The sequence below is a fragment of the Delphinapterus leucas genome, chromosome 1 (assembly GCF_059928025.1).
Source record: "Delphinapterus leucas isolate spDelLeu-1000000601 "Yukka" chromosome 1, BTC_Dleu_Yukka2, whole genome shotgun sequence".
NCBI lineage: Eukaryota > Metazoa > Chordata > Mammalia > Artiodactyla > Monodontidae > Delphinapterus > Delphinapterus leucas.
This window is the reverse complement of record NC_143129.1, coordinates 13,689,604-13,716,500: the sequence shown is the minus strand read 5'-3', so window position 1 is coordinate 13,716,500 and position 26,897 is coordinate 13,689,604.

The window sequence follows — 26,897 nt, the reverse complement described above, 5'->3', positions numbered from 1 at the left end:
TTTTAATAACTTTTTTAATTTATTTATTTTCTTTCTTTTTTTTCTCCTTTTTCTTCTGAGCTGTGTGACTGATGGGGCATTGGTGCTCTGGCCGGGTGTAAGGCCTGAGCCTCTGAGGTGGGAGAGCTGAGCTCAGGACATTGGTCCACAAGAGACCTCCCAGTCCCACATAATATCAAATGGCGAAAGTTCTCTCAGAGATCTCCATCTCAATGCTAAGACACAGCTCCACTCAACGACCAGCAAGCTACAGTGCTGGACACCCTAAGCCAAACAACTAGCAAGACAGGAACGCAAACCCACCCATTAGCAGAGAGGCTGCCTAAAATCATAATAAGTTCACAGACACCCCAAAACACATCACAGGACATGGTCCTGCCCACCAGAAAGACAAGATCCAGCCTCATTCAGCAGAAAACAGGCACCAGCCCCCTCCACCAGGAAGCCTACACAACCCACTGAACCAACTTTATGCACTGGGAGCAGACACCAAAAACAACGGGAACTATGAACCTGCAGCCTGTGAAACAGAGAACCCAAACACAGTAAGTTAAGCAAAAAGAGAAGACAGAGAAATACACAAGAGATGAAGGAGCAAGGTTAAAACCCACCAGACCAAACAAATGAAGAGGAAATAGGCAGTCTACCTGAAAAAGAATTCAGAGTAATGATACCAAACATGATCCAAAATCTTGGATATAGAATGGAGAAAATACAAGAATACAAGAAATGTTTAACAAGGACCTAGAAGAACTAAAAAGCAAACAAACAATGATGAACAGCACAATAAATGAAATTAAAAATTCTCTAGAAGGACTCAATACCAGAGTAACTGAGGCAGAAGAACATATAAGTGACCTCTAAGATAAAATAGTGGAAATAACTACCACAGAACAGAATAAAGAAAAAAGAAAAAGAGAACAATCACAGAGACCTCTGGGACAACATTAAACGCACCAACATTTGAATTATAGGGGTCCCAGAAGAAAAAGAGCAAAAGAAGGGACTGAGAAAATATTTGAAGAGATTATAGTTGAAAATTTCCCTAATATGGGTAAAAAAATAGTCAATGAAGTCCAAGAAGCACAGAGAGTCCCATACAGGATAAATCCAAGGAGAAACAGGCCAAGATGCATATTAATCAAGCTATCAAAAATTAAATACAAAGAAAAAATATTAAAAGCAGCAAGGGAAAAGCAACAATTAACATACAAGGGAATCCCATAAGGTAAACAGCTGATCTTTCAGCAGAAACTCTGCAAGCTAGAAGGGAGTGGCAGGACATATTTAAAGTGATGAAAGAGAAAAACCTACAACCAAGATTTCTATACCCAGCAAGGATCTCATTCAGATTTGACAGAGAAATTAAAACTTTAAAGATAAGCAAAAACTAAAAGAATTTAGCACCACCAAACCAGCTTTACAGCAAACGCTAAAGGGACCTCTCTGGGCAGGAAACACAAGAGAAGGAAAAGACTTACAGGATCAAACCCAAAACAATTGAAGAAATGATAATGTGAACATACATATCGATAACTACCTTAAATATAAATGGATTAAATGCTCCAAACAAAAGACATACACTGGCTGAATGAATACAAAAGCAAGACCCATACATATGCTGTCTACAAGAGACCCACTTCAGACCTAGGAACGCATACGGACTGAAAGTGAGGAGTTGGAAAAAGATATTCCATGCAAATGGAAATCAAAAGAAATCTGGAGTAGCAATTCTCATATCAAACAAAATAGACTGTAAAACAAAGACTACTACAAGAGACAAGGAAGGACAGTACATTATGATTAGGGATCAATCCAAGAAGAAGATATAACAATTGTAAATATTTATGCACCCAACATAGGAGCACCTCAATACATAAGGCAAATACTAACAGCCATATAAGGAGAAATCGACAGTAACACAATCATAGTAAGGGACGTTAACACCCCACTTTCACCAATGGACAGATCATCCAGAATGAAAATAAATTAGGAAACACAAGCTTTAAATGACACATTAAACAAGATGGACTTAATTGTTATTTATAAGACATTCCATCCAAAAACAACAGAATACACTTCTCATGTGCTCATGAAACAGTCTCCAGAATAGATCATATCTTGGGTCAAAATTCAAGCCTCTGTAAATTTAATAAAACTGAAATCATATCAAGTATCTTTTCTGACCACAATGCTATGAGACTAGATATCAATTACAGGAAATAATCTGTATGAAATACAAATACATGGAGGCTAACCAATGCACTACGTTATAATGGAGAGATCACTGAAGAAATCAAAGAGGAAACAAAACAAAACAAAACAAATGACAATGAAAACACGATGACCCAAAACCTGTGGGATGCAGCAAAAGCAGTTCTAAGAGGGAAGTTTATAGAAATACAATCCTACCTCAAGAAACAAGAAACATCTCAAATAAACAACCTAACCTTACACCTAAAACAATTACAGAAAGAGGAACAAGAAAACCCCAAAATTAGCAGGAGGAAAGAGATCATAAAGATCAGATCAGGGGCTTCCCTGGTGGTGCAGTGATTGAGAGTCCGCCTGCCGATGCAGGGGACACGGGTTCATGCCCTGGTCCGGGAAGATCCCACATGCCGCAGAGCGGCTGGGCCCGTGAGCCATGGCCGCTGATCCTGTGTGCCTGGAGCCTGTGCTCCGCAAAGGGAGAGGCCACAGCAGTGAGAGGCCCACACACCGCAAAAAAAAAAAAAATCAGATCAGAAATAAATGAAAAAGAAATGAAGGAAACAATAGCAAAGATCAATTAAACTAAAAGCTGGTTCTTTGAGAAGATAAACAAACTCTTAAACCATTAGCCATACTCATCAAGAAAAAAAAGGGAAAAGACTCAAATCAACAGAATTAGAAATGAAAAAGGAGAGTAACAATTGACAGTGCAGAAACACAAAAAATCACAAGAGATGAATACAAGCTACTATATGCCAGTAAAGTAGACAACCTGGTAGAAATGGACGCATTCTTAGAAAAGCACAACCTTCCAAGACTAAACCGGGAAGAAAGAGAAAATATGAACAGACCAATCACAAGCACTGAAATTGAAACCATGATTAAAAATCTTCCAAGAAACAAAGGCCCAGAACCAGATGGCTTCACAGGCGAATTCTATCAAACATTTAGAGAAGAGCTAACACCTATCCTTCTCAAACTCTTCCAAAATATAGCAGAGGGAGGAACACTCCCAAAATCATTCTACAAGGCCACCATCACCTATGATACCAAAACCAGACAAAGATGTCACAACAAAAGAAAATTACAAGCCAGCATCACTGATGAACATAGATGCAAAAATACTCAACAAAACATTAGCAAGCAGAATCCAACAGCACATTAAAAGGATCATACACCATGATCAAGTGGGGTTTATCCCAGGAATGCAAGGATGCTTCAATATACACAAATCAATCAGTGTGATACACCATGTTAACAAATTGAAGGAGAAGAACCATGTGATCACCTCAATATATGCAGAAAAACTTTCAACTAAATTCAACACCCACTTATGATAAAAACTCTCCAGAAGGTAGGCATAGAGGGCACTTACCTCAACATAGTAAAGGCCATATATGACAAACCCACAGCCAACATCGTTCTCAGTGGTGAAAAACTGAAACCATTTCCACTAAGATCAGGAACAAGGAAAGGTTGCCCACTCAACACTATTCAACGTAGTTTTGGAAGTTTTAGCCACAGCAATCAGAGATGAAAAAGAAATAAAAGGAATCCAAAATAGAAAAGAAGAAGTCAAACAGTCACTGCAGATGACAAGATACTATACATAGAAAATCCTAAATATGCTACCAGAAGCTACTAGAACTGATCAATGAATGTGGTAAAGTAGAAGGATACAAGATTAATGCACAGAAATCTCTTGCATTCCTATACACTAATGAGGAAAACTCTGAAAGTGGAATTAAGGAAACACTCCCATTTATCATTGCACAAAAAGAATAAAATATCTAGGAATAAACCTACCTAAGGAGACAAAAGACCTGTATGCACAAAACTATAAGACACTGGTGAAAGAAATTAAAGATGATACAAACAGATGGAGAGATATACCATGTTCTTGGGTTGGACGAATCATCATTGTGAAAATGACTATAGTACCCAAAGCAATCTACAGATTCAATACATTTCCTATCAAACTACCAATGGCATTTTTCACAGAACTAGAACAAAAGATTTCACAATTTGTATGGAAACACAAAAGACCCCAAATAGCCAAAGCAATCTTGAGAAAGAAAAATGGAGCTGATGGAATCAGGCTCCCTGACTTCAGACTATATTACAAAGCTACAGTAATCAAGACAGTATGGTACTCGAACAGAGTCAGAAATGTAGATCAGTGGAACAGGGTAGAAAGCCCGGAAATAAACCTACACATATATGGTCACCTTATCTTTGATAAAGAAGGAAAGAATATAAAATGGAGAAAAGACAACCTCTTCGATAATTGGTGCTGAGAAAACAGCCAAATGTAAAAGAATGATGTTAGAACACTCCCTAACACCATATACAAAAATAAACTGAAAAAGGATTAAAGACCTAAATGTAAGGCCAGATACTATAAAACTCATAGAGGAAAACGTAGGCAGAACACTCCATGACATAAATCACAGCATGATCCTGTTTGACCCACCTCCTAGAGAAATGGAAATAAAAACAAAAATAAACCAATGGGACCTAATGAAATTTAAAAGCTTTTGCACAGCAAAGGAAACCTTAAAGAAAACGAAAAGATAACCCTCAGAATGGGAGAAAATATTTGCAAATGAAGCAATTGACAAAGGATTAACCTCCAAAATATACATGCAGCTCAATATCAAAAAAACAAACAACCCAATCCAAAAATGGGCAGAAGACCTAAATGGACATTTTTCCAAAGAAGATATACAGATTGCCAACAAACACATGAAAGGGTGCTCAACATCATTAATCATTAGAGAAATGCAAATCAAAACTACAATGAGATATCATCTCACACCAGTCAGAATGGCCATCCTCAAAAAATCTACAAAGAATAAATGCTGGAGAGGGTGTGGAGAAAAGGGAACCCTCTTGCACTGTTGGTGGGAGTGTAAATTGATACAGCCACTATGGAGAACAGTATGGAGGTTCCTTAAAAATCTAAAAATAGAACTACCATACGAACCAGCAGTCCCACTACTGCACATATATCCTGAGAAAACCATAATTCTAAGAGTCATGTACCACAGTGTTCATTGCAGCTCTATTTACAGTAACCAGGACATGGAAGCAACCTAAGTGTCCATCGACAGATGAATGGATAAAGAAGATGTGGCACATATATACAATGGAATATTACTCAGCCATGAAAAGAAACGAAATTGAGTTATTTGTAGTGTGTTGGATGCATCTAAAGTCTGTCATATAGAGTGATGTAAGTCAGAAAGAGGAAAACAAATACCATATGCTAACACATATATATAGAATTGAAAAAAAGAAAAATGGTCATGAAAAATCTAGGGGTAGGATGGGAATAAAGATGCAGACCTACTAGAGAACAACTTGAGGACACAGGGAGGGGGAAGGGTAAGCTGGGACAAAGTGAGAGAATGGTGTGTACATTTGTACACTACCAGATGTAAAACTGATAGCTAGTGGGAAGCAGCCACATAGCACAGGGAAATCAGCTCGGTGTTTTGTGACCGCCTAGACGGGTTTGATAGGGAATGTGGGAGAGAGACACAAGAGGGAGGAGATATGGGGATATATGTATACGTATAGCTGATTCACTTTGTTCTACAGCAGAAAGTAACACACCATTTTAAAGCAGTTATACCCTAATAAAGATGTTAAAAAAAAAAAAGAGTGTTTATTTTCCTTTAAGAAAAGTCTACCTGGATTCCAGGCTCATCCATGGGGTTCCAGTGCTTCTTAGGTTATTTGAGCTAGGAAACTACCACTCATGAAAGCCATGACGTTGGCAGGGATGAGTGATTTTTTTCTTCTCTTGAAACACCTCCTTTAACATGGAAAGTAGGGTGCTGTCTTCAGTGACCTTTTATCAATTATGCTTCTTAAGCATTGTTGGAAAAGGTTACATCTGCAGAATTATTTCCATTAAAACTTGGTGATCAATTTTGTTGTAATGCCCATCTTCCCAAGAGAATTTACCTATCTGAGATGGATGAGAGTCTGGAAAAGACAAGAATGTGATCTATTTGAAAAAACAGATTTGCAACTGCTTAGATCATATGGTCTAGTTAACAACGTCTGATTTGCCTCACTGTAGTTTATTATCTTTCATCAAACAATAGCAGGGCACTTTTTTCTCCTTGAGTGACATTTTTTAGTTTGTGTTTTTCTGAACTTATAAATAACGGTTTACAGTCTCACTTTCTAGAGGTTATTCTAACAAAGGCTGAAAATTGGAGGAAATTGCAAGCTTTTTTGTCATGTCTATTAGTTGGTGGGTTTCACTCCACCCAAATAATATTTAGCCTCTAAAAGGATGGTAACTAGGGTAGAAGGGAGAGCGAGTATTTTTTCTGATACAAAGATGAAATATTACTGCCACATAAAACACATATTCCTAGGTTCAGTATTTGTGTTAGGAGGGATATCACAAATGGTAGCTATTAGGAAAATTTTATGCAATTAGCTAGATTCAAGAATACTTCTTTACCCTTGGTGTAGGAAAATCTTGTTAAAATCAGTGAGGAGTTACCTTTGATTATTTCTAACTCATTAAATATTTAAACAAAGATATTTCCACTTGGACTACAAATAATTCTTTCTGCTATAATGAAATTATATATAAAGTGAATTTTTCTCTATTATTGTTGGATATGTAACATTTCCTCCAGATGTCTAATAGATAATCAAGCAATTATGCCAAAATTCTGGTTTAACTTTATGAAAATGTGTCTAATATATGTTCATGAGTTATAATTAATACACATATTAATGCAATAATCTTTATATCCAATTCAAATAAATCATGAAATTTATGTAAATGTATTAAAATTATCTTGTCCTTATTTTTGAGAAATTCAAATGTGCAAAATTAAATTAGCTCACTCATAATCTGTGGCTTGTGATTTACTAGTATCCTTAGTTCATGTGGCCCTCATATTTTATTACACTTAGTCATATCTTATTAATATAATAGTATTATGTTATGTTATACTAATTTCCTGACAAAGATGGGCTTAAAATTCCCCTCAGCTTGACTAAACTTTAGAAGGTTTTTCCTGACTATAGGCCCTTGACCTTCCTCTTCTTGGGGAATTTAAAAAATCAGATTGTAAATTCTTTCCCTGCCTTCTTCAGCCTCTTGAAGTTTTGCAACACAGAAATGTCTTTCTCAAGGATCTGGTATTGATCCCTTTGAAATGTAATCATCAAGACAGGGCCCCTGTCTTCTAGGCTATGGCAAGGTAAGAGTCTAGGAGGGTAGGGTCCCTTCAGCAAGTACCAATTAGCAAACACAGATGGTCTAATCCCACAGACTAACCTCTCTAACATTCCTAGTACTTTTCCATTAGATCAACCCAGTTCTTAAAATATCTCCAGGCCCTTTTTTCAACAGAATTGAGTTCAATCTCTTTTCCTTACCTCAATAGTCTTCACTTCTATTATAATTGTCTTGAATAAGGTGTTCTTTGCCTTTCTAAATTTATCTGGTGCAGTTTTTCTTTGAGAGTCCCAAGCACTAGAATCATTTTTTATATTTAATTTTTCCATTAATGCTGCCTAATTTTATTTATTTTTCTTATTAATTTTAATTGATGTGCAATACTGTATTAGTTTCATGTATATAACATAGTGATGCAATATGTTTATACATTACAAAATGTTCACCACAATAAGTCTAGTTACCATACAGAGGTATTATATTATGATAGACTGTGTTCCCTATGCTGTACATTTTATCCCCAAGACTTCTTTACCTCATAGCTCGAAGTATGGATCTCTTAATCCCTTACAACCAGCCTAACCCCCAACCTCACTCCCCTATGGCAAATACCAGGTTCTTCTCCATATTTGTGAGTCTGTTTCTGTTTTGTTTTGTTTGTTCATTTGTTGTATTTTGAGGTTCCACATATAAGTGAAATCATACAGTATTTGTCTTCCTCTGACTGATTTCACTTAGCATAAAACCCTCTAGGTTCATCCATGTTAAAGCAAATCACAAGTTTTAATTCTTTTCATGGCTAATAGTTTATGGATATATATATATATATATATATGTATATATATACATACATACACATACATATATAGATATGTTATATATATATGTGTGTGTATATATATAAAACATTTTTTAGCCATTCATCTTGTCAGTGGACATTTATTGTTTCCATATCTTGGCTATTGTAAATAGTGCTGCAATAACATAGCAGTACACATATATTTTTTCAAATTAGTGTTTTTATTTTCTTTGGATAAACAACCAAATGTGGATTGCTAGATCTTATGGTAGTACTATTTTTAGTTTTTCGAGGAACCTCCATAGTGTTTTCCATAGCGGCTCTATCAATTTACATTTCTACCAACAGTGCACAAGGATTCCCTTTTCTCTGCATCCTCATCAAGACTTGCTGTGTCTTGTCCTTTTCATAAAGGCCATTCTGACAGATGTGAGGTGGTATCTCATTGTAGATTTCATTTGGATTTCCCTGCCGATTAGTAATGTTTGCATGTTTTCATGTGCATGTTAACCATCTGTATGTCTCTTTTGGAAAAATATCTGTTCAGGTCCTCTGCTCATTTTTAATCAGGTTGTGTGATTTTCTGATATGGAGTATAAGTTTTTTATGTATTTTTTACATCAAACCCTTATCATATATATCATTTTCAAATATTTTCTCACATTCAGGAGTTTAACTTTTTGTTTTGTTGATAGTTTCCTTCACTGTTAAAAAAAGTTTTTAGTCTGATATAGTCCCATTTGATTATTTTTTCTTTTCTGGCCCTTACCTGAAGAGACAGCTTTAAAAAAAAATATTGCTAAGACCAACATTAAAGAGCAGAGTGCTTATGTTTTCTTCTAGAAGCTTTATTGTTCAGGTGTTACATTTAAGTTTTCAATCCATTTTTAGTTTATTTTTGTATATGTTATAAGGAAAGTGTCTAGTTTCATTCTTTTGCATGTACTTGTCCAATTTTCCCAACACCATCTATTGAAGACACTGTCTTTTCCCATTGTGCATTCTTTCTTCCTTTGTCACAAATTAATTGTTCATATAAGTGTGAGTTTATATCTGGGCTCTCTATTCTGACCCATTGAACTGTGTTTCTGTTTTTTTGACATTACCGTACAGTTTTGACCACTATACTTTTGTAGTATAGTTTGATATCAGGGAGCATGATATCTCCAGCTTTGCTCTTTTTTCTCAAGTTTGCTTTGACTATTTGAGGACTTTTGAGATTCTATACAAATTTTAGGATTATTCTGCTTCTATAAAAAATGACATTGCTATTTTGATAGGGATCTCATTGAATCTGTAGATTGTTTTGAGTAGTATGGGTATTTTAACAGTATTGATTCTTTCAATTCACAAACGCAGTATAGCCTTCAATTTATTTGTGTGGTCTTCAATTTATTTTATCAATGTTTTATGGTTTTCAGAATACATGTCTTTCAGCTTCTTGGTTAAATTTATTTTTAGGTATTTTATTCTTTGATGCAGTTGTAACTGGGATGGCTTTCTTAATTTTTATTTCTGACAGTTTGTTACTAGTGTATAGAAACGCCAAAGATTTCTGTATATTGATTTTGTATCCTACAACTTTACTGAATTCAGTCCTTAGTTCTAATAGCTTTTGGTGGCATCCTTCAGATTTTCTATGTATAGTATCATGTCATCTGAAAATAGTGACAGTTTTACTTCTTTCTTTCCAATTTCAATTCCTTTTCTTTTACTTGTGTGACTGCTGTGACTAGGACTTCTAATACTATGTTGAAAAAAGGTGGTGAGAATGAACATCCTTGTCTTTTTCCTGATCTGAGAGGAAATGCTTCCAGCTTTTCACCATTGAGTATGATGTTAACTGTGGGCTTGTCAGATATGGCCTTTATTATGTTGAGATATTTTCCCTCTATACCCACTTAGTTCAGAGTTTTTGTTGTAAATGGGTATTGAATTTTGTCAAAAGATTTTTCTGCATCTTTTGAGATACTCATATGATTTTTATTCTGCAATTACTTAATATGGTATATCACATTGAATGGTTTTTGGATATTGAATAATACTTGTATCCCTGGGATAAATCCCACTTGAACATGGTGTATTATCCTTATAATGTATAGTTGAATTTGATTTGCTAACATTTGTTGAGGATTTTTGACTCTATGCTCATTAAGGATATTGGCCTGCAATATTCTTTTCTGTTGTAGTGTCCTTGTCTGGTGTTGATATCAAGGTAATTCTGCACTTGCAGAATGAGTTTGGAAGTGTTTATTCCTTTTCTATTTTTTTTTTTGTAATAATTTGAGAAGACTAAGTATTAGCTCTTCTTTAGATATTTGGTAGAATTATACTGTGAAGCTGTCTGGACCTAGACTTTTGTTTGTTGAAAATTTGGTTTTTTTTGTTTGTTAATTACTATTCACTGCCATTATGTATTCAGTGCCATTACTAGTAATCAGTTTATTCACATTTTCCCTTTCTTCAGGCTTCTGTGTTGAAAGATTGTTTGTTTATAAGGATTTATCCTTTTCTTCTATGCTTTCTGATTGGTATGCATATAATTGTTCACAGTATTCTCTTATGACCCTTTGTATTTCTGTACTGTAGGTTGTAATTTCTCTGTTTTCATTTTTTGTTTTATTTATTTGCACTCTCTGTCTTCTGTCTTGATGAATTTGGCTAAAGCCTTGCCAATTTTGCTTATCTTTCAAAGTTATTTTCACTGACCTTTTCTGTTTAATTTTTCAGTCTTTATTTCATATATTTCCACTCTGATCTTTATTATTTTCTTCCTTCTACTAACTTTGGGCTTTGTTTTTTCTTATCTTTTAGTTCCTTTATGTATAAGTTTAGATTGTTTATTAGAGATTTTTGTTTCCTGATATAGGCCTGTATCACTATGAACATACATCTTAGAATTGCTTTGTACAGCACCCCATAGATTTTGTAAGTTGTTTTACCATTCTCATTTGTCTCAAAAATTTTTTCTTCATTTCCTCTTTGACTTATTCACCTGACCAGTTGATTGTTTAATAGCATGTTGTTTAATCTCCGTGTTTTTTGTTTTGTTTTGTTTTTTCTTGTAATTTTCTAGTTTCATTTCTAGTTGTGGTTGGAAAAGATGCTTGATATTATTTCTATCTTCTGAAATTTATTGTGACTACTTTTGTGGCCTAACATGTGATCTAACTTGGAGAATGTTTCATGTACACTTGAAAAAAATGTGTATTCTGCTTTTTATGGGATGGAATGTTCTATAGATAACTATTAAATCCATCAGGCATTATGTGTCATTTAAGGCCAGTGTTTCCTTACTGATTTTCTGTCTGGATGATCTATCCATTGATGTAAGTGGGGTATTAAAGTCCCCACCTATTATTCTATTGCTGTCTATTTCTCCCTTCATTTCTATTAATATTTGCTTTACATATTTAGGTGCTCCTCTTTTGTCTGACATGAGTATTTCTATCCTAGTTTTCTTTTCATTTTAATTTGTGGGGTATATCTTTTTTAATCCTTTAGGGTTGAAGTGATTCTCTTGTAGGCAGCATATAGAAGGGTCTTGTCTTTTCATCTATTCAGCTACCCTATATCTTTTGATTAGAGAGTTTAGTCTAACTATTGAGATATATGTATTTACTGCTATTTTGTAAAATGTTTTCTGGCTATTTTAGAGTTGTTCTCTCTTTATTTCTTCTCTTTGTGGTTTGATTTTGTATTTACTGTATGTTCTTTCTTATAAATGGTTACCATGAGTTTTACATATAACATCCTAAGTATATAACAGTTTCTTTTTAACTGATAGTAACTTAATTTTATTTTATTTATTTTTAAACTTTTATTTATTTTTTGGCCACACCATGTGGCATATGGGATCTTAGTTCCCCGACCAGGGATCGAACCCATGCCTCCTGCAGTGGGAGCACAGAGTCTTAACCACTGGACTGCCAGGGAAGTCCCAATAGTAACTTAATTTTAAACACCTTCTAAAGTGTTATATTTTTATTCCCCTGGCATTTTTTATAATGTTATGACACATTTTAGATTTTTAATGTATCCCTTGACTAATTATTGTATTTTTAATAACTTTAAATTTTACCCTTCATCTTTGCTTTATAAGATCTTTCTAAATCTATTACCTTTATTATTTATTAACTTTTTCCAGTGTGATTTATATATATATATATGTGTATATATATATATAGTGTGTGTGTGTGTGTGTGTGTGTGTGTGGTATGCGGGCCTCTCACTGCTGTGGCCTCTCCCATTGCGGAGCACAGGCTTTGGACGCGCAGGCTCAGCAGCCATGGCTCACGAGCCCAGCTGCTCCGCGGCCTGTGGGATCCTTCCGGACCGGGGCACGAACCCGTGTCCCCTGCATCGGCAGGCGGACTCTCAACCGTTGTGCCGCCAGGGAAGCCCCTATATATTTTTTTATTCTTAATCAGTGCCTTTTCTTTTTAGCTTGGAGAAGTCCCTTATCATTTCTTTTAAGACCAGTTTATTGGTGATGAACTCCTTTAGCTTCTGCTTATCTGTAAAACTCTTAGTCTCTAAATTCTGAATGATAACTTTTCCAGGTAGAGAATTCTTAGTTCATTTTTTTTTTCTTGCAGCACTTTAAATATGTCATGCCACTCCGTTTTGGCCTCCTGAAAAATCTGCTGATAGCCTTATGAATATTCCCTAATATATAATGTTTCTCTTCTCTTGCTGATTATAAGACTTTCTATTTACCCTTAATATTTACCATTTCAATTGTATTGTATCTTGGTCTTTATCTCTTTGATTTCATCCTATTTGGAATTCTATGGGCTTTCTCTACCTGGCTCTCTGTTTCTTTCCTCAGATTAGGTTAAGTTTTTAGCTATTCTTCAAATTTTCTGGCCATTTCTCTCTCTCTTCTCCTTCTGGGACCCCTATAATGCAACTCTTAATCCACTTGATGTTGTCCCAGAAGACACTTAATGCATCCTCACTTCTTTTATTTATTTATTTATTTATTTATTTAAATTTTGCTACTCTGTCTGGATGCTTTCCATTGCTTTGTCTTCCTGCTTGCTGATTCATGTTTCTGTTTCATTCATTCTGCTGTGGAATCCCTCTAATGTATTTTTCAGTTCAATTATAACTTTTGTTTGGTACTTTGTTATATATTTTATCTCTTTATTGAAGTTCTCAGTGTGTTCATCCATTCTTATCCCAAGATCAGCATCGTTATGATCATTACTTTTAATTCTTTGTTAGTTAGGTTGCATATCTTTGTTGCATTAGGTCTTTTTCTGGGGATTTGCCTTGTTCTTTTGTTTGGAACATATTCCTCTGTCTCATTTTGCCTGTCTCTTTGTGTTTGTCTACATGTATTGGTTGAAACTGTTACCTCCCTCAATCTTAAACGAGCGACCTTGTGTAAGAGCTGCTCCCTGTGGCCCTGAAGTGCAATCTCCCCTGGCCACCAGAGGCAGGCACTTTATGGTTGTTTCTTGTGTGAGCTGGGTATGCCTGTCACTGTGATAGAGTCACAGCTGCTGCACAGGGAAGACAGGTCTCAGGATGCTTATGTGGCCTGGTTGCGGCTTGGCTGCTGTGTGGCGAGGGCAGGGCTCAAATCACTTGCATGTCTCAGTTGTGACCTGGTCTCTGTGTGTGGTGGGTGGGGCTCAGTGTGCCTGCCTAGCCTGGTTACATCTTCTCTCCTGCCCTGCAATGAGGGCAGGCCAGGGTGCTCACACATCTCTGTCGGGCTCAGTCTTTGTGTGAGGTTGGCAGAAATCAGGGCACTCGCCCAGCCTGATTGTGGGTCAACTGCTGTGTGGAGAGGACAGGGCTCGGGGTGCTCACTGGCCCATTTGTAGCCCATCTTCTGCACAGGGAAGGTGGGGGTCAGGGCACTTTCCCTTCTCAGATCTATGTGGGGAGCCACCTGATTTATTCTTGATATGCCCCTATTTCTGTGGGTGTGCCAAGACCTGTCAGTGTTCCAAGGGGAGGAACCTCATTTAGTAGCTATTTTCAGTCTGATTGGATACCAACCCCTCAGGCAACAGCTTTTGGAGTATACAGGTATATACAGTCCTGTAAAGTCACAATTGTAACTCTTCTGGCCCCTAGAACAGAAGATCTGGAGGTATCCCCTTGGTGACAGTTGCAAAAATAGAGGCTCTCAGCAAGCATTTAAGCTCTTTTTTGGGGAGTCTTGTCAAGGAGTAGTGACGCCAAGGAGTGTGCAAGTATAATGTTTCTCAGCTTTTGTCCCTTGAGATTGACTCCTTAGCCTCTAGATGTGTGGGAAACCTGAGGTCTGTCCCTCAGGGTGAAGCTTCAGGCTAAGGAAATAGGCCTTTTGTGGAAAGTCTAGGGTTGTGTTTCAATCTGCCGTCTGTGTGTTGCCTGGGGGATGGTGATGGCCTGCCAAGAGCTGTCTTTCTGATTGTCACAGTCCCGTGACTCTCAAGAACACCAGCCCCTTGGCCACCAGTGCCCCGCCATCATGCGGTGTCCCTTGTGTGGATGGCTCACACCCACTTGCTTTATCTAAGTAGCTGGAATGTGAAGGGGATGGGGCTGGATCTCCTGCTTCCAAGAAAGCAGTGGGAAAGTGACTTGTCTGTGTGCACCTGTGAGCTTCAGCAATGCAGCCTGAGAGTGCTTTGTGCACACATGCTGGCTTTAGGCTAGGAGTGGGACAACACCACAGCTGCTCCAGCCAGCAGTTAGGGAAGTGTGGCAGCCACCTGCTTCACAGACCGTAACTAGAGACGTGGAGAGTGCTGTGACCCTTCACACCCAGCACCCCCTTCAGGGAATGGGGTGGGACTGGTGCTCAGCCACCGGGGCTCTCCAGCTTCGGCATTGTGGCACCCCCATGTCCCAGGTCACTGTCTGTGCAGGCAGGTTAGGTGGGGAGCACAACAGTGGTGTCTGCCAGCCCCCTGTTTCTGGGGAGCATTCCCACTGCCCACCAGCCCTCCAGCCTATGCTTTTAGATTCACAAATGACTCTCTTATTCACGTATAGTCTCAGCACTTTTCAAACTGCTGTTATTTCTCTGGGTCTCAGGGTGAATGAGACTGCATGGAAGCCCTTTAACAGGGTACTCTCCATTTCCTATAGCATGTTGGGACCCTTAAGTGTCAGCATCATTGATTTCCTTAGTCAGGCATTTTGAGGGCTTATCTCTTCAATGTAGATCCCAGGGCCCAGGGTGCCTGATGTGGGCATCCACCCCTTGTTCCTCCGGGAGAAGACTGGTCTGGTGAGCACCTTCTCTATTCTGTGTGGCCACGCCAGTGGGAATTGGCAAGAGCATTTCCCTGCCTCTCCTACCAGGGTAGTCCTTTTGATTCCTTTCTGGGGCAGGTGCTCAGCTAGTTCTCAGGTTCTTTTCAGAGGAAATTTATCCATATATGTGTAGATTGTCATGTCCATGGGAGGAGTTAAGTCCAGGCTCTTCCAATACCTCTGTCTTGAACCATCTCCCCAAGAACTAGAATCTTACCTATAACCTACCTCCTCTTTCTGCATTACATCCTCCTACCTCCCACATAAAGGCAATCACACTCCCAAATTTCAGGTTTCTCCTTCTCTTGCACTTTCTTTATTTTATTTTTATTACATATACATGAATATCTAAACAATATTTTGTTATCTTTAACACTTAAAAAAAAATACTGTGCTGATGATTTTCACTCAATAATACCTTGCAAAAATGAATCAGTTTTATGTGTAGCTCTTGTTTATTAACATTCACAGCTGTAATATATTTTCTCACATGAATATACAACATTGTTATGAACAGACTGTACACATTCTTGTGTGTATTTCCTGGTACATACGTGTAAGAGTTTTTGTGAGTATCTTCTTGGAAATGAAGTGTTTTAGAGTATGTGAATGACAAAATTTTCAATATTTGTTCAAATAGATTTCCCAGCAGGCTATATTGAACATTAGTTTACAACATGTTTTTTAAAACTTGATAATGTCAGTCTTCTCTCTATCGTGCACGTGCACTCTTTTTTTTTTTTTACAAGATGATGGGTAGGTCATTGAGAGATATGCCACCTGATGTACAGTAAGAAATTTTCTTTATCAAAGGCATCTTATAAAATTATATTACAACTTAAAAATAAAATGACAAGCCACAATCTGGAAGGAGACAAACAAATAAAAATCCACAAAAAATATAAACAGAAATTTCAAAGGGGAACATAATGTCAATAAACATAAGCTTTTAACTTTGCTCAAAATCTGTTAAACAGGGCTTCCCTGGTGGCGCGGTGGTTGCGAGTCCGCCTGCCGATGCAGGGGACACGGGTTCGTGCCCCTGTCCGGGAAGATCCCACATGCCGCGGAGCGGCTAGGCCCGGAACCTGTGCTCTGCAATGGGAGAGGCCACAACAGTGAGAGGCCCGCGTACCACAAAAAAAAAAAATCTGTTAAACAAATATGAAAGAAAATATACTGGAGTATACAAATGCAGTGTAATGACTGTTGAATATAAATTTTCTACCTTTCCACATGGATGACAATCTTATTTTAGATAGTAGTTGTATGTATATTCTTTGGATCCAATACTTTTCAAAAAATTATTTTAAAAAAGTATTGCATGTGATATTCCCAATTAAAATATCAATAACATAGATGATATTGGTGACTTGGTGAATTCTAAGTGTATCTACTTACAAAGGACAACTCAACTTTCAACTGTATCTGCTGTGCTAGAGTTACAACAAATGTCATGTACAAATATAGTATCTAATATTCTTTAGTCTCTAATTACTATAAATATATTATTGTATTGCAAGGAAGTGTATGCTTTCTAATATTATAGTAATTATAAATTATCTAACACCACTGAAGTGTCTGTAATAATCCACTTTATGAAAGACACTGAAGAATTATATAGAAAAACTTTTCAATGTATTCCTAAGAATATTACTAGCAAAACTTCTTAAAACTTTCATTTAATTTAAAATACAGTTATTAAATTTATTACTGTATTCAAGCAATTTGAAATTACAAAACAACAATTTTTAATTTCATAATAGACTAATAAATTTAAAATATTTGAACACAGAAGTAAAAGCATGCATTTACTACCATTGGAGATTTCTGGACAAGCATGCAATAAGATAGTTCCAAAGTATAAAATGAAGTCTTGGAGATGGGAAGCATAGCATTAATACGTCTTTTTGTTAAGACTTTGTATTTAGAGCAACTTTAGGTTTAAAACAAAATTGGAAAGGCAGTGCAGAGATTTCCCATGTACTGTCTTCTCCTACATGCATAGCCTCCTCATTATCAACATCACTCACCAGAGGTAAGATTTTTAACAAGGATGCACCTACATTGACACATCATAATCAACCGAAGTCCATAGTTTACTTTGGGGTTCACTTTTGGTGAACTCTATACTCTATGGGTTTGGACAGATAAATAATGACGTGCATCCATCATTGTAATATTATACATAGTATTTTCAATACCGTAAAAAGTCTCTGTGCTCTGCCTATTCATCTCCTTCCTTCCCCAATCCTGGCAAGCACTGATATATTTTGTCTCCAGAATTTTATAGGATAATATAATTTCAGGAATAGAGCAAGATCTTAGGTCCTTACACAGCTTCCAACCCTAAATGGAATGTCATTTTACAATATATGATAGATTATTATATATTTATAACTGGAAAAGCTCTATGTGATAGAATTATCTACCTTCAAGAAACCCATCCAATTTTGTGGATAATTCTAATTATTTGCTTTATAGCACACACACACACACACACACACACACACACACACACTGCTATATGTTTAAAGTAGCATTAAATTCTTCTTTCACCAGATAATCCAAATGTCTTCTATCATCATTAAATATAAGTATATACAAATCTAAATGGAAGTTTTTTCCACTATCCTTGTACCATTTAATAGTATACGTGTTATAGTAAACTTTGAACTTTCCTTATTTTTATTTTTTTTTCTGGACTCTAAGACATCCACATTCTTGCCAGTTTTGTGTGTTAACTTGTTATATTTTCTTATAGGCTTCCCTTTTCTATGTGGAAACAAAGAAATGAAAGTGAGACTTCATAACAGCTAAGGAATTTGGCAAAGTAGGGGAGGATATATGGCTAGGTCAATAAGGTCCAGTGAATTATTAAGGTAGCTCAAAGGTTGATTTTTCAGGACACAGTTGCTTCTTTTTCATGCAGACCTGGTATTGTAAACTAAAACTGAACAGGTAACAGAACAAGGCCTTTGGCTTCCATCCCTCCTGATTCAAGGACAAGAAAGTATTGATTAAAGGTATAAACTTAGACATAGTTAAGGTAAGGAGTTTTTTTCCTCTTTTAAAGGGTGAGTCCACAGATCCCTTAGCTGTTAACAAAAGAAAAGAGATGAGACAAAGGTAATTCCAAAAAGTGGATACATATAAAAATTCACAAGGGAAATTCACACACAAAAGAGAGGTGAAGAAGTAGAAAAAGATCAAGATAAAAACTCACAAAAACTCAGTGCAAGGGTAGAACAATATAGAGTAAAATAACTACTTTGGGGCAGTGATACTGAGATACTGTGTAATTGAAGTTGCCATTTTACATAATCCAAAGTATCATTCTTAAGGTGCCCTATGTCCTCACTATATTCATCTCTTAGTATTTCTCTTTGAGTAGTTTAAAACAATAATTTTTGTCTTTAAGTTTCTTTTGTTCTGAGTATTTACATTCTGTGTCTTTTTAAGCACATTTTTATCTATCAGGAATTAAGCTATATCTTTGGGATTCAGTATCTCCTATCCAATATATCTTTTTTTATATTAATCAATTAGGAAGAGTCTCATACAAGTAAATACCACAGACAACTACTATTTATTTCTGCAAACACTAAAATATTTTAAAAATAATTATTATACCATAGATCACATTTAATACTTAATGTTATTCTCAAGATATTTTTTCTTTAACCATTTTTTTCTTTATTGAAGTATAGTTAATTTACAGTGTTGTGGTAGTTTCAGGTGTACAGCAAAGATTAATTGAACTGTTTATTTAATGCTTTAACCATCATTATGAACCTTCATCACTGCATTTGCAGTGAGCTTTCTCCGGTGACTACTTGCAACATTTTTCATCTCTGATCTCTTTGTCAAGTTGTCATCCTCATGTCTCCTGCCATTACCATTCCTGCTTTTAAGAGATATGCCTGAATAAAAAATCATAAAAAAATAAAATAAAATTCTGTCCGTAAAGAAAAAAAAAAGATATGCCTGTACACACAGTATTTCTTCTCACTCTCAAAGTGAAAGCTGTTGTCAGCTGAGGACTATTTTGAATGGCCAGAGTTCTTTTCATGAAAGAGTGAACTTGTAGAGAGAAAATTATATGGTCAGAAATCAATCTCTGAGTAAGAAAATGTTTCTCTTTGTTATTTTTAATTAGTTATCACCTTGGTGCATTAGGTGATATTTAAAAATGAGTTGTGATTTAAATTATTTTCTCTGTATTTCCAAATTTACTAAGGTAAATATTATACAAGTTTCTTCTGATTTGGAAACAGATGTAAGAATTAGCTAAAGGATGTGAACAGCTTTTTTATATTTCAGATCAGTCTGAAATGACTCAGAAAGATGATTGTGATCTGCTTTAGCACAAAGAATATAATTAGAGCTTGTCAAATCAATCTACTTAAAATCATGTTACAATACAAGGGGCATTAATGATCCTTAAGCTGAATCTTATGTAATGGTTTAAAATAAATACATCCTTCATCAGTGCCGTGGTAATCTGTCAATAGTTTATTACAAGCATATAAATTCATATTCAAACATTAATATCACCAAACAATCACTTAAGATATTTTAGTTTCTTCCCAAGAACTTACTGTCTTTTTTCCTGCCTTCGCACTTTTTTTTTTAAATCATCTTCTTATTTCTCTCTTTGACTCTTGAATCCCTGTTCTTAACCATCACATCAGAAAGGCCATATTTATTTTGTTTCCTTTCACAGGGACCAGCTTTGGTAGTGTTGGCTACAGAGCTCTCATTTCTGCTGACTTTGCTCAGGATTTCCAGACTTGGTTTAGCCTTTATACCACTTATCACCATGGTTCCTGACATCATTAAAGATGAGGGTTTGTTTCTTTCCCCCTTTCCTTGTTTTTTCTTTTTGAGAAGAAAAGTGTTGAAGAAAATTTTGCAGTACCCTCTTTAATCTAAAATCCTAATTTTCTAGCATATGTTATAAATTGTCAAAACAGTATCAGAAACGCTTTTCTTCTAGCAATATTGTCCTTAGTGGATAATGGATAAAATCTTCTATAGGTGTTTTTTTCTTTTTAAAGAATAACACTCTAAAACAAAAATTTTAATAGTAAGTAAAAGTTTGTTCATGCATATCAAGGGAAGGAAAATATGTCATGTTAAACAGTTTTTATGTCGTATGTTATATCTTAAAGACAGCTTTAATAGAAATATTTACTAGGCTTTAACTTCATATGGTAAGAGTGGCAGTATTTTTAGGAGATTCCTGTAACTTAAATTGTATCATTGACATCAATAAAATATAAATATATGTCACATGTCCATTCTAAAACAAAGCACATGTAGAATCCCTGCAAGTATGAAATTCAATCAATAATCATTTTGTGAAGACTAGAGAGGCAGTTATAAAACATTCCATTCTGTTTGTAATTTAAATATGCTTTTGTCTCTGAAACCCTGGACTATCATTTTATAAATAGTTTCAATAACCCCTTATCTGCCTTAGTACATTACAGTTGTCCTGGATGTCAGGAATATTAGGGTGACTCCTACAACTTATATTTAGTTTCATGCATATGTATTTATTTTCAAGTTCATTTTCTAGTTCTGTACCAAGTATATAGAATCAGAGCACCACAGTTTGAAAATTAAAGTTTTCTAAAATAATATTGTAACAGAAACAAAATACCAGCTCACATAGATATGTATATATACATACACACATACATACATACACACACACATACACTGTTTTTAACCAGGTATTTTTCTAGACCTTATAAATTGTATGAGATGATGTGTATGCTATTGTCTTAATTTTAAATATGAAGCGACTGAGTCTGAATGTTTTAATAAGGTAGTGGAGGTCATACAGTGGGTTTTCTTCCTCATCTACCTAATCATCAGGCCAACTCTTTTATTATAGTACTATAATGTTTCCCTATTATTCTTTTAATGGTGTATACTATTTTTATATACATATTCTTAAAGACCTTATAAAATCCTAAATAAAAGCTAAAAAGCTAATCAAGTCTAGATTTGGTGGCAAGTTCTCATTAATTGAAAAAGAAAAGTTCAAGATGATCAGAAAGCAAGGCCCTGTATCTGTTATGTTCCTGTATTTTATTGACAGTCTTTATCAGTTTTAATGGGAGGTTCTTAAAATACTTTATAATCTATGAATTTATGAAGGAAAAGATTTGTAAAAAACATCAAGAGCTTATCATTTAGAGACAGCCACTGATATAATTCATATGTATTTCTTACCATTTCCCTCTTTTTAAATATGCAAACACAAATAGCTTTTAACTGAGATCACATGTTGATGTTTGTAATCTGAAGATGGCAATTAAATTCAACCATGATAGTTTTTCCTGTAACTAATGTGAGAAAACCTATCTTAAACAGCCACATGATGTCCTGCCTTATGGATACATCTTAATTGATTCAACCTTTAGTATGCCATTTATTTTTTTCCCTTTGAAGGTATATATATATATATATATATATATATATATATATATATGCATGCTATATTTGTATGTGTATATATATGCATGAAATAAACAATCTCATTCAAGGATATTTGCATATATATTAATTCCTCATGATAAACTTTTACAAAATTAAATACTGAGCAAAAGAATATGATTATTTATAAACCTTTTGATATATAAGAATCTCCTTACTGATTGTTAAGACATATGTTTTAATAGTATGGTTGAAAATGTGTTTTCATGTTTACTGGATATTAGGGTTTTTATGATTTGGCTTTCCATAAATTTAGCTCATTTGTCTTTTGATGTGTTTGTCTTTGGAGTAAACACGCTTTTACTCCCACTGCCTTGTTATACGTACTTGCAGTATTAGTGCTCCATTCCTTTTGAGGGAAGGCAAAAGCGAGTTCATGGAGGTAGATGAAAGGAAGTACATATCTCCATCTTTCCCGTAACCCACCAAGGTCCTCTGCTCATTCTTTTCATGATCAAAAATAATGAAAATAATGAAGGTCGCCACCAAATGATCGTAACCATCTATACTCAGGTTAACACAGATTATTTAGACTTCTACCTCAGGTGCGCTGTGACTGCAGTTTAACTGAATGAAAATCACACTGTCAATTAAAAATAGAGTGAAAAGTGGGTCGTGACTGAAATGTAGTTTCTTTAGGAGCAAAGGAAATAAGGTATAATTAATAGAATCCAAACTGGACAACGTGAAAACACAGATAATTTGTCTGTTCTTTTATTCTTCCATAATTGAAGATACAGCATTTGAGTACTGGTATAAATAAAATCGATGCATAAAATTATATTCTGATGAAAACAATTAGTAAAATTGTACTTTTAAATTAACTTAATTTTCTTCAAACTCAATGCTAAGAATTCTAGTTTAAAATAGGATCTCCTTCAGGGTTAAGCATGAAATGTTAAGAAAGATTTATCAGGTATCTCCTGACATGTGAAGAGTAAGGAGAAAGAAATAATTCTCTAGGATTCTTCAATTCAGAAATATAAGTCTGTTTGACTAAGAGAAAATGAGCCCTGCATTCAGACCGAGTGCCAATCACCACCAGGAAACAAGCGAGCAGAACAAGTCACCCTTGGGAATATTGTTTGCATGATTATAATTCTGTAGGCAAAGCTGTAGTTGAGGTACATCCTGAGTACTACAGTTTCTCATGTGCTTTATCAATTTAAAGAATTAGAGAATTCGTAAATGATATTAAGGACATAGTCTACATGAGAATGCTGAAACCTAACAGATGATAGAATTCTGAAAATGGGACATGGTTTTAGAGATGTTTGTAAAAACATGCATAGAAGCAAGCTCCAAGAATTAGAATTTGATAAGACCATAAATGTATTAAAAGTAATTCATGAGGAGGAAAAATGGAGACTTCAATTGGATAGAAGCAGAAGGGAAAAGAAGAAAGATTTGAATTATTGGTTTAAGTGGAATAAAATACAATATTTTAGAAGTATTCCAATGACATGTTTTCTTACCCTCACATCTTCACACAAAAATGTTACAATAATTTACAAGGGTTAAGAGAACACGTGGGTGTGGTAGATCAGCAATATCTTTTGTGGAATGATTTTCTGTCAAAAATTTGTCATTATATTCCCTTGAAATGTGGAAAAAGAAAACAATGCATCCCCTTTTCTAATATGTGAAGTTAAGAGGTATTCATAGCTCAGAGTAAACAACAAAGTGCTTTATTTTCTTGTCCTGGAAAATGATTTCAAAACTTGCTTCTTATTTTAAATAATTAAAAAGTTGCATGTGGCTTGCTATTATCCTCGTGCCAGCCTCCCTCCCCTCTGAGCCCACCTCTCCACCATCCATCCCAACCTCCTCACCTTCTAAGAAGACACTTTGCTCAGGAGCCACTGAGAGGTCAAGGCCTTTTACTTTAATGATGGCAATAATGAGCAAAGGCACAAAAAATTAGCAATCAAGGAGGCTAAATGGATTTACTGCACTGTGAAATGTTGAAAATATTTCTCGAGGGAAACAGAAGACTCCAAAAAGCAGACAGGAGAGTGTTTGTTTTTATTTTATTTTTGTTTTTAATTTTAACTTTTTATATTTGGGGGGAATGAGAGGGGAATGTAGGAAGTCAGGGGAAGAATTTTTTATCTAAAATGGAATTTTTAAAATTGTATGAACATACATTAAATTTCAAGTATAATGATATAGAAAGAATGAAAGTTGAAACTTAAAAGGTTCTGTATCTCTTCTAATTAATGTTTTCCAGATTTGAATCCTAGAACAATGTTATATATTTCTAAAAATAATAACACATTATCATTACTCTTCTGAACAATTTTTATACATAATTGTGTCTTGAAAGCCCTTCTCCTGAAGCTAACAAAGAATTCGTTTCTAGCAATGACGTGAACAAATATCAGGATAACCTATTAGGGTAATGATCTGATGCACTTTCAGTGGTATAAAGTAAGCAGTTTGGGATGTAGTTTATTATTATAATATTTCTTGGTTTTTGCTTTCTATATTTGCATTTCTTGATGGAGTTTGATATTGAAAAAATAGTGTATTTAAGAAAAAATCACTATTTCTAGAGAAAAAATTTCTTCCAACTTTAGAGTTCACATTTTTCATCACTCATTAATGAATAATTTTTGTGTGATTTAGAAGATACAGCTAAGAAAACACCACCACCTAGAAATAACCTATTTCTCCTTTCAGTTCTCTCAATTTTAGTTTGATGTATTTTGATGTGTTATTCTTAAGTACATAACGTTAAGGATGGTTGTGTCTTCTTGGAGAATTGACCCCTTTATCATTATGTAGTACCCCTCTTTATCCCTGGTTAATTTACTTGTTCTGAACTCTGCTTTGCCTGAAATTTATATATTTTGATTAGTATTAGGTGTGTATTAGTCTGTCCATAGACTGGTGGCTTAAACAACAGAAATGTATTGTCTCAAAGTTCTGAAGGTTAGAAGTTACCTATGAGGACTTGGGGAGGAGGGAGATGGGGATGGAGAGAAAGAGTTCTCATGTCTATTCCCGAAGTCAAGATAGGGTTGGAATTTTTCACAGGTCATTTTGATACATATTGTCCAAAATCCACAGGTTGAGACTCACTGTTCTATACTCTATACAAGTATTAATGTACTAGAATTCTAATTAACTAAGATTCTTACCACAATCCTGTTTTCTGTTTTACCATTATTATCCTCATGTGTGGATGAAAAAGCTAAACCCCAGAGTGGTTCATTAACTTGCCAAAATTCACACAGTTAGTAAAGGGCATGAAAAGGTATTTCAATTCTAGATTCTGTGCTTACAAATAGTATATTAGACTACCCATATATGGATAATTGTTAAATGAATCTAGTTATATTGGCAAAATTAAGTACTTTTGAAACAAGATCCCTAAAAGATTCTCCACCAGGGAAGCCCCATGAATGCACATTTTAAACTGTAAACCATTCCACATATTGTAGGTGCACTTTTATGAATTTCTGCTTAAAAAAATTAAGAAACAAGTGTCGAAGAGGATAAACCATTTTTTTAATGCTGTTAATAATGTCACATTTGCAGAGTCTCTTCTGTGCAAGAACTTAAAATCATGTTCATGGGGGCTTCCCTGGTGGCGCAGTGGTTGAGAGTCCGCCTGCCGATGCAGGGGACACGGGTTCGTGCCCCGGTCTGGGAAGATCCCACATGCCGCGGAGCGGCTAGGCCCGTGAGCCATGGCCGCTGAGCCTGCGCGTCCGGAGCCTGTGCTCCGCAACGGGAGAGGCCACAACAGTGAGAGGTCCGCATAACATGTTTATGTTGGGCATCCTCCGCTTTCAGATGGAGAGTTTATTTATACTGTGCCTAGTTCTCCACTTCCACAGTGTAACATATTCAATACTCCTATTTTTGTTAGGTTCATTTTGGAAGAGTTAAAAGCAAGAATGTTCCTGAATTAAGTATTTCTGAAAGACCATTATGAGATTAATTGATACTAAAAGGATGAATATTCTTCTGGCAAAATTTATTTTTATGCTATGTGTGAGAGATCTAAAAGGCTAAGTAGCTTCTTATCGCTTTACTAATGGCAGAGTTTTAAACACATGTAAATCATAGGTTATTTAAAAATCTTGGTTACAATAAACATGTAAGATTAAGTCAGTGAATACGAAGGTTGCAGAGAGAGACAAGCTATCCTAATGTAGAGCTCAAGTTGGAACAATGCCATTTCATAAGCACATGACCCTGACCATTTATCCTGAAGAACCTTCGTGAAAGATTTTTCTATGCCTCGATCATCTGTATTGTCCCTTCATAGATTTGTGTTTGCAAAGTTACATAGAGAGAGGCTGAATCATTTTTAGACACTAACCTCCCATTAGAATAGCCCCCTGATCCCACTGAGAGGATAACCAAACCTTAGACAATTTTCTGCACAATCTGGTCAACTGTCTTTTCTATAACATGCAATTATCAACCTAGCAGGATAGGATTTGATTAATCTTTGTCTTAGTGCTGACTTCTTAACCACCTGTTTCAGAATCTGTAGTTCACTAACTTGGTCTCACCAGCCCTGCCTTCCTGAATAATTCACAGTGATCTCTACCTGTTGTGTACCAAGAATCTGAAGTTTTAATAAGCTTCTCTGGTGATATTCAGGCACATTAAAGTTTGAGAAACACTTCTTCAGCTTGTATTTCTGGATAAGACATACTCTTTCAATGTTTCAGCCTTCAAAAAGTAAAAAAAATACCTCCATAAAGTTACGTATTAAATATAATATGCTATTATCAATCATTATTTAAGCTCTTATTTTCTCTAGCAGAATCAAGGGCAAAGTAAATATCTGAACTCATCACAACCATGTTCTTAGATAGATGTTTAGAATGTTTGAAACCAAAACAAGAAAGGTCACAAACTACCTAACTCATATAT